A 10,472-nucleotide genomic window follows, 5' to 3' on the forward strand; every position below is an offset into this window, starting at 1 on the left:
GTTATCGGTTTGCTGTCTCTGTATTTGTTTCCTAATTAATAAACAGAAACCAATTAGCGGAATTTTTAATTCTTTCTCATACATATATCATATGATAATTTCCATGCAGCTGGGTCCTGCTGCTCCAGAGGCCACAGTTTTGAAACCTCTGCTCTGATACCACATTGTCACGACTCCATGACGATTATCCAACTAAAAAAAAAAATTAATTAAATAACCTGGGCCTAACATTCACCCATATATAATCAACAGGGAAAATTTATATGCGTATACATATAATTCTTTTAAATTGCTGCAACCATGACTATAATTGAACGTATACATATGAACATATATATATTCCCATGGCGTATCAACCTGTTTTGATTGAATGTAATGTTGAATATACTATGAGGCTAAGTCAAAGGGGCACTTAACGACTTTACTATCCGACCCAGCCGGATGCCAAATGGTAAAGGCGTGATAATATCTTCACCTACCTCTGCCAGGTGGCTAGCACCGTGCAGAGGCCATGTGAAGTCTTGGGATCTCCGCGGGGTTTAGCGCGCCAGATCTTTGATTCGATGGACGGCCCGGATCACTTACCCAGATCCAAGGGCTCACAACAGTTCAAGGGTTTTAGGGCTTTTATAAACCACCAAACCGTGGTTCTCGGTTTCATTTGCATCTGTCTGGAAGTAAGCCGCATCCCGCTCCGCTCGGCAGTCCTCCATGCACCGGTGAGCCACCTGCAACATCCTCCAGGTATATTGACTTCCATTACGCGCCGTATACTAGTCTTCTGCACTGATACATTCATATTGTTTATGCTTACGGGTCTTATTTATACTCTGGAATTTCTTATGTTATAAGCTTATCTCGCTTCCTTTTTGTTTACAGGTATTTGATTGGGACTTCAATACTGTTCGAGGGTCAATATGCAGCCCCTGCACTTACAGGTATTTACCCATACGATTTCCCAACCGGATTCATGGTTAACTTAATATAAGGGTTTGGTAATACGACTTCTCTTATAGTGATTAAATCCAGCCTGAGGTGTTCCTCATGGCGGTCTATTTTAATGGCCCAGGGTTCTATCCTTCGATCAACCCTGGCTCGAATCGAGGACAACCTTTCCATCTTTGAGTATACAGTTTGAGGGTTGGCTATCCATTCGGCATTCTGCCAGGTTTCATGTATTATTTGTTTGAGAGTTCACGGCCCTCTGCCGGAATCATAAACCCTGAATGTATTAAAGTCTCTGCTCGTTTATTATTGTTATTGTCAATAGGGTTTTCCATTTGAATTTACAAGTGTTTATATGAACCTAGGACGGCCGAGAGCCTCCTTCAGTACTCTGAACTTTTGGACATTTATACTGTTCTTGCACCCGAAAGGGCTTTCTGTTATAATATTTCTAAGGAGTTGTTACGGAAATTACCGAGCATATATTGGTCAATGGATTTTGTTTATTCGGCGTTCAGTTCTACTGTATCACATATGATGTTGTTCTATGAATATACAGTGCTCGGCATTTTGTACAGGTTCACTATTGTTCATTGACCACAGAGTTCTGATTTATTTATTTGAGGGTTAAGAGGGTAACAGTCGCATACCCACAGATTACATGCGACTTTTCCACCGGCCGTCCCCTCTGTAGGGTTTGGTTGCACGGTGACCTTGTGTCGACCTCACACCATTAACGGCTTAACTTTGTTATTTAAACCAGTTGAAATCGTTAATGATACTACTATGGTTTCTTTCATTCATATATGTTCCGAGCAAAATAATGTGCCGCTGTGATTTCTTTGCAATAGGTTTTGAATATAATGATATCCAACCCTAACACAGGGTCTATTATGCTCTTGTTGTAGTTTTATCATATGCTTATGAATGATAACACCATCCCACCGTGTGCTATGTCCTCTGTCGTATCACGATACTGTTATACAGTTCTGCATTTTAATTTAATTCATTTACTAATGTAATGTGCTGTATTGCTCTGATATACCCATCCTTTCTCGCATACCACTAAGGTCTCTATTTCCGGATTTGCATACAGTTTGATTATAACTAGAATGTCTTTGCTTTATATATAGACTACATGCTCCAGTTATATAGTTTGCATTTGAATAACAGATTTTTATCTCTGTATCGATAACGTGCCTTGGTTATCAGTTTGCAAGAAATATATTCTGTTCTCTAAGTTGACAACGCATATTGGTTGTACAGTTTGCATGTAAATGATTTGTATCTGTTCTATAAAGAAACTATACAGCACTTTCCATTCTGTTAACAAGCAATATATATACAACAGATAATCTCTTTTCTTTCTGTTTAAATAACCAGTTCAGGTATCAACAAGAACTGTTTTGAACATATATATATTCTTGCATTTAATAATAACAAAGACTTAGGTTTACTGTATTTTCCTCCTGAACACCCAGTAAACTAATGCAGAGATATAAATCTAGTGAATAATGGTGATAATGGTGAATAATGGTGAATAACTCATACCTGGTCTACCAGCTACAAGAGTTAATGCTCCAGAAGTTCACCTGCACCTTACATGTTTGCTCTTAACCACCCAGCCATGAGATCCATCAGTTCATTGGATTCTCCCCCCGAGCTGTCTTGCAGGCCTGCAGCCCTCAACAAGACTCAAGCACCTCAGTGCTTAGGTTATCTGGTCCTCACCAGACTTAACCCCTTTCTCTTTTCTTTTTCCTCTATCTCTCAGATTTTCCTCCCCCTCTCTGTCACAACAGACCAGGGGTTTTCCCTCCCAGGACTTTTCCTGGCTGAGGGTTAGTTTTCTTTTCAATTTTCATAACTGTTTCTTTTTCCAAATCCTCCCTTAGGAGACTGCCAGCATTTATCCAAAATATCTTCCATTTTATAAATAAAAATAATATCTTTTAACAATAGTAATTAGCAGTTCACACTAATTTCTTACCATGGTAACTTTCATAATTACAAGTTTTACGGGGTCATTACATTAGTGTGGCTTTCACAGGTGCATGCAGAAGCTCAACCGCATCAACAGGGCAAGGAGGAGGCGCCGTCTGTCTCGGATTTGAAAGCACCATTGGATCAACTTCACACATCGGTGGAAGATTTGAAGAAAAAGAAGTCATGGAAGAGTTCTGTGTTCTTCTGGAGGAAATCCAGTGAGAAGAAGAAGCACATGAAGAAGGCAGTTTCTGTGTTAGAATCTCAAACCAAGCCAATCTATATGAACGATGTCGCTCCTTCCTACAGATCTGGTCGACCAACTTCCATTCCCATTACACTGGCTGCCATGTACAGTGCGATGCAAAGAAAGAAGACCTCTGGTGCATCACAGCCATAGCCATAGTCGTACCAGGGTTTCTCTGTCCAGGCCAATATACTTGGTTACATAAAGTCTCTGTAATTTGAAGTGTAATGGCTCGTTTGAATATCTTGAATTTATATTGATGGTAGATTACTGGACTATTTTGAAATTAGAATATCATGAGATATGAATTGTTTGAGAACCAGCTTTGTAGAGACAAAATTTTATTAAAATTCGTTAAATAGTGAATCTCATAAGTGAAAATATCAAAGCCACAAAGGCGTGACCTAGAACCCTGGTCACGATGTTAACCGTTTATTGCATGTCACATGGTAATGATAATTTTGGTTTGACTTGTATATAAAACCATTTTAACTAACGCATGGCCATCTGCAAATTAAATAATGAAACTAAATTATGGATCGCCCACGCCAATGCAGAAACATTGTCATTCCACTTCGACTTCAGTCGGATTTGGTCAAAATGTGCCCCCTTCTTTTTCTCGTCGTCCTTAGTCTATAATTTATTTCAAATAATAAACTAGAAATAAATAACAACTTTAAAAATGAAATCACTTAAAATTTACCATATATTTTGTTTTTGGGTTTAAATATGAGTAAAAGTAAATCAAACATACATGTTAATTAATTATAATAAAAAACTAAATATTAATTAATAATTTTTGGTTTTTTAAAGTTTCAAGAGTTAGTTCCTAATTGGTTGAGTTCCTATTTCTCAGTACCTTGTTTATTGGGAGATCATGGCATCAATTCTCTTAGACGCCCTTGGGGTTAGGCCTTCCTAATTTGGCGATGTGATCCACCCAGATTTCCCCTCGTCAAAAGAAGAAAAAAAGAAAGAGAAAGATCAAAAAGATAAAAAGAAGAAGAGAAAAAGAAAAAGAAAACTTTGTTCTTTTTAAAGTGTTTGTGAACTAAAAGATAGGATAAATAAAATTACTCCCTAGGATAAAGTGGGATAAAGAAAATTTACTCCCTAGGATATGGGATCATATCAAATTAGTGGGTTATGAATGGTTCATTGAAGACTCAAAGAGGAATGAGGTTGCAAGTATCATGAAGATTACCCATGAAGTGTCATTTACGAAGAAAGGAAGGGGAATTTAAGTGATCCATGAAGTGTCATTTACGAAGATAGGAAGGGGAATTTGAGATCAAGCCGGGAGTAGTCTTGTTTAGGATCACACTGAGGGTTGAACTTCGGGGTGAAGGTGGTCTGGTCTTGTTTAGTGGTCTTGGTCTTGTTTAGGATCTTGTTTAGTAGTCTTAATAAATTATAATCATTGAAACACGAATAGTGCATCAAACAAACTCTTCATTATTCTTTCACCCTTTACAAATGAGAAGGCCTCTTCCTTAAATATATTGGAGAATTACAGTTGGTAACAATGGGCAATTCAAAACAATAGTTCTCAAACCATGGGTTGAAAGGACATAATTCAAATACTACTCAAAACTAGTACCTTTAATAAATTCTATTTAAATAAGGGTTACATTCCAAATCATGCGCCAATGAAGGTCCTTTTGTTTAATTATAATATAAAATACTTCACGTAGAACTGGAAGTTAGGACAATGTTTAAGCTTGGCGATCTTCTTTAATGTTTGTCACTTATTGGAGTTGAAATGTCTACAAAATTTGTTGATATGGAAACCACTGTAGAATTGTTCATTGAAATCTGCAATAGAAATGGTTATAAATAGCCCTTTGGGGTGATTAGATGATGCAAATCCCAACAATTCTTTTTGACATAGTATAATCAAAATAAATTTGTTGAATTCCCTAAGTCTATTATGATAGACATTTATAAGCCTTTACACATGCAATTACAGTCTAGGACAAAGTGTGTGTCCTACAAGGCTTATATATATGGGGGGTGGAAAGCTTACTTTGGTCTTGAAAATAATTGTAAAATAGCAAACCTTGTAATGTGGGATAAAAAGAAGTTCCTCTTTGAAACTTTAGTCACTCCTGTTATCTTATATGGCTATGAGGTTTGGGGTTGCAGCATCTCTAGAGAATCATGGAGAAAGATTGAGCAAATCCAGAAGCGTTTTATAACTTATAACCTGAAAATTAAAAGTAATACACCCTATCCTATTCTCCTTATAGAAGGAGGTCTTTCCCCTATTGAGAGCCTAGCTATGCTTAGGTTTCTGTTGTACAAGCACAAAATCAGTAACATAGACGATCATAGACTTCCTAAGCTAGCTTTAAATTCTAGCCAAAACCACCTAAGGCTCAATCGAGGGTGGCATAAAGACACAAGGGCCTGGTTAAACTATTGGGAGATCAACGAAAATGATGCATTGAAAAACATAAATAACATTAAAGATATTGTTACTTCTAAGTTCAAAGAAAAAATGTGGTGTGAGAAAGACTTAGCGGCTAAAAGAAAATTAAGTTATTATAAGAAGGTCATCAATCCCACCCTAGAAGATCAAAAGTATCTCTCTATTTTAACTAGCTCAAAGAAGAAAATTAATATAGCAAAGATTAGAACATTAAGTTATTATAAGAAGGTCATCAACCCTACCCTAGAAGATCAAAAGTATCTCTCTATTTTAACTAGCTCAAAGAAGAAAATTAATATAGCAAAGATTAGAACGAATTCTCATGAGCTCCATAGTGAAACAGGTCATTGGGCAGTTCCTAAAACGCCATGGACGGAAAGGATCTGCCATATATGTGAGAATAGGAACATCGAGGATGAAAACCACTTCCTCTTAGAGTGCCCCGCCTATAACCACATTAGATCTCAGTTTCACAATCTTTGTTACAATACTGACCTTCCTAGCCTTTTACAATGTCAAAATTATAGTGAGCTCGGGAGGCTTCTCTCCAAGCTTTTTGAGCATAGGAATAAAATCTTAAATCAAAATAGATAATTTGTTTATTTAGGTCCGATAAACCATTATTTGGTCTCAGCGGACGTTAACCATCATCATCATCAGCATCATATATTTTGTCAATATTCCCCTAGACAATATTAATATTTCTTTTTTTATAATATTATTAATCCTCCATCTTTTATTTTTAATTGATTTTCTTTATTTAATTTTATTAGTTAAGATAGATTTTTAAATTATTTAAATTAATATTTATTAGGATTATAAAAAGTCAAATTAAATTAATTATTAAAACTCCTTATAATATTTTCATAAAAAAATTAAAATTTATTGATTTATGTCCTTAAAACGCTTTTATTTTCTTATTATAATATTTTCAACATAATAATAAAAATCTAAAATTATTTATTTCCTTAAGTTTTTTTTAATCCTCTTTCTATTAATTTTTTATTGATTTTCTCTATTTAATTTTATTAGTTAATATTTGAGGATTGAAATAAAAAATTTAATATTATATAAATTAAGATTTATTAGGGTTATATAGGGTTTAATAAATTAATTATTATAATTGCTTTTAATATTTTCATAAAAATAATAAAATTTTAAATTATTTATTTATCTTAATTTTTTGTCAAATCTTTTCTGTGCCCTTAGTCAAACTAGGTGTTACTCACTAATGACTAGTAAACAACTCTCTACATCTATTTATTTCATTACTCAAATCTAGTTACTCATCTTATCTTGAAAATAAACCACATTGACTCGTTCCAAACTGCTCAATAAAAATATATCTTTTATGATTTTTTCCAAAAAATATTATTATTAATATTATGAATCACAAAAATCTTAAGTAAAAAAATCATAAATAACAACTTTCAATTACACCTTGAAATAAGTGAAACACAAAAATACAATGCCATGATTTCCTACTTAAAAATAAACTACACCATAAATACACGAATGAAAAATAATAAACCATAAACAAAGAAATCATAAAGTTATTATTTCCAACCAAAAAAAATTGATGAAACCATAAAATTTTGTCACACTATTATCATCCATATTTTCTCCTATTTTCAAATAAACCTTAATAACTTTATATCTTCACCATTTATAACTAACGATGAGTGTTATAGTCCGAGCCCAGCTTTAACTTATCTAACCTTTGAAGAAAAAAATAATGATTTATGTTTTCATGATGTTTCCAAATTTAGCCAAAAACATCGTATATTGTTCCACATATTTCTAGAACTGTCCTTGAGAGACTCAATTTAGGATGATATCGTGTAGGTTGCGCAAGTTGTCGAACATGGAATCCAATACAAAACAATTATTTTCATTATATAATTTAAGAACATAATCATTAGTAGCGGTTACGAAACAAAAATCGACCGTTAGACGAGAAGAGGGCTGCAGTAAAGGATTAAAATTACATATGAAATAAATTTGGAAAATGGATATACTTTACGTTGTTTTTCCAAGGAGTTTAAAGATTTTTTTATTTATCATATTAATTTTGAGAAGGAAAATTTTAGGGGTTAATATTTGTATGTGAGTTAATTTTCTATGATTTAACAAAATTAGTGAATTTCCTTTTTTTTTTTTTCTGAAAATGATTCCCCAGAGTTTTATAACATAAAAATATTTTAACTTAGAAATCCTTAAAATTTTATGGAGACTATGTAAAATCATTATAAAAATATGGCCAAGGGTTTTACAGTTTGCATATTAAGAATTAGTGATATTTGCCAAAGTTTCTAAACTTTAAAATAAATTTCTATTTTTAAAATTTTCCATAACCCTTAGGGTGGCTAGATTTTTACACATGCATTGGTGATATTTTCACCATAAAATGCCTTAACATAATACCTTGTCACCCTCTACTCTACTCCATGCAAACTATATGTTTTAAATTTTTTGATTTGTTTTAGAAGAAATATTTTCTAGTTAAATTATAATTTTTTGTTACTTAAAATGTATTTTCAATTATATTTTTATTATTTAAAATGTATTTTTAATTATATAAAAATAATTTATCCAGACATTTTAAATCACACAAAATTAAAATTTTAATTTAAAAAAATCCCTACTCTGAACTAGAAAAATAAACTATTAAAACGAACCAAATCAATAAAAAAGAAAATTATATAAAGAAACTCCAACATATTACATTTAAACTACGACTGCCCTTAAATATTTTGCAAACCGTCATCGGCAGTGGATTGGACTGTGAACTGACACAGCAAGTATGCGGCATTGCTTCTGAGCCTTTCGAAAGTGCTGCAGACAGACTACCGCAAAGCCCTCGCAGAGCCACTTGAGAATTTCACGTTTTTTCTGAGACTCCCATCATTGACATTATAAAGTATATTTTATTGAAAAATGATGTTTATGATGCTTATTAATGAAAAAATATTTATCATATTTACATTGATAATGATTAAAATTTCAGAATTTATAATGTTTAGATAGAGATTACTGTGGGAGTAGATTTTAGGAAAACATGTAAATGTAAATGTAAATGTAAATTCAAACATAAACATTTAACATATGATATTTAACATTTAATATTTTTAATCTAATGTTGGCCTTATTTAAAAATCAATCTATTTATTATTATGTATTCAAACACAATATAAAGTTAAAATATAAAGAGGTTTATGAACACTCAAAAAATAGGTATGGTAAATAAATAAAAATATAAATAAACTGAAGGTATGGTAAATAAATAAACATCTTTTTATACTTACTCCAAAGGCATAATAAATAAATAAAAATAAAAATATAAATAAACTAGATGTATGGTAAATAAATAAGATGTCTTTTTATATTTACTCCATAAACCTCTTTATATTTAGAGAATGCTCAATAAAAAGGTTTTATTTAGATGAAGCCTATAGACAAATACCATGGGCCAAATACCATATTTATAAAAGAGGTATGGTAAATAAATAAAAATATAAATAAACCAAAGGTATGGTAAATAAATAAAAATATAAATAAACAGGCATGGTAAATAAATAAAACCTTTTTTTTTTTATTTACTCCACAATCCACTTTATATTTAAAAACACTACGAAAAGGTTTTATTTAGGTGAAGCCTATGAGCCAAATACCACATGCAAAATTATTATTAATACCATGCAAAAAAAACATTTTTAACCCAACCCGGACGTGGGTGATCATAATGACATTAATGCTGATTAGATGGAAGGACGATGGGAGGCTTGGCCACATGGCCGCCTGCGTCCCCTCCCAGGCCAGAGTAAGGCGAATTCATGGTGACTTGCAGGCACCATTAATATGGTGCTCAAGTCGAGAATTCTGTAACAAGCATAAGGAAATGGCCTCCATAGACCATAACTCAGTCTTCCCTCCTCTGATAAACAGCACTTGCCCTCCTCAGGCTGCGGAGCCATGCTCTCGCACCGTCACTGGCAGACGATGTTGGTTGCTCAGCTGTGTGGATGTGGGAAATGGGTATCATTTCTCCCAAACGACGCACTGTAAGTTGATTCAAGCTCAAAACCCCTTTGTTTTCCCTCTAAACAACCATTCCAGTCCCAGTAATTCCTCTGATTCCCCAAGTGTTAGCTCTGAGACTAATTCAGTCATGGCACACATCCGACACCACATGCGCAGCAGAAGAGGGGGCAGTCGTGGCGGAAGCATTCATCCTCCTGCTACGCCCAACCCTGAATCTGCTTCTCCCTCCTCTTCTCCAAACATTACTCATCCCCATGGCACCTTCTCCGGCAGGTATCCAGACACGCACAACGGCAGAGGGCGGGCTCAGCTCCAGGGTGACCACAAAATGAACGCAGCTATCCATACTGCCAATTTTCCCCTTCCCCCTCACCCCTCTCCTCATACGACTCAATTCTGCTTCCATAGCACTCTACACCGGCCCGTCATCACTGCCACTGTCACCATTACCTTCACTGAGGAAATTGACCCGCAGGAAGCTCAGCCAGGGAGCAGCAGAGGGCCACTCAGCAAAATAGGATTGCCCGAGACCCAGGAAAGCAGCAGATGGTTGAGAACTCTGCCACCCCGCATGGAGAGGAGCTGGTTGGTAGCCAGCTGGCCACCGAAGGCAGAGCAGGAGACACGAAGGCAACCGGTGTCGCCCAGGGCGACACGTCAGGCAAGCATGCAACAAAGGGTAGCTTTGCTGGCACTCAACCAGTTCGTGGAATATTGTGCGGCATGTTAGCAGAGGAGGAGGAGTGGTACAAGTATGCATGTCGAATTGTGGAAGAGCCTGCTACAGACGACCTCTAGGGGGTCCATCCTGATTGACAACTG

The sequence above is a fragment of the Pinus tabuliformis genome, chromosome J (assembly GCF_031772625.1).
Source record: "Pinus tabuliformis cultivar Carrire ecotype Pingquan chromosome J, CPIR1, whole genome shotgun sequence".
Lineage (NCBI taxonomy): Eukaryota > Viridiplantae > Streptophyta > Pinopsida > Pinales > Pinaceae > Pinus > Pinus tabuliformis.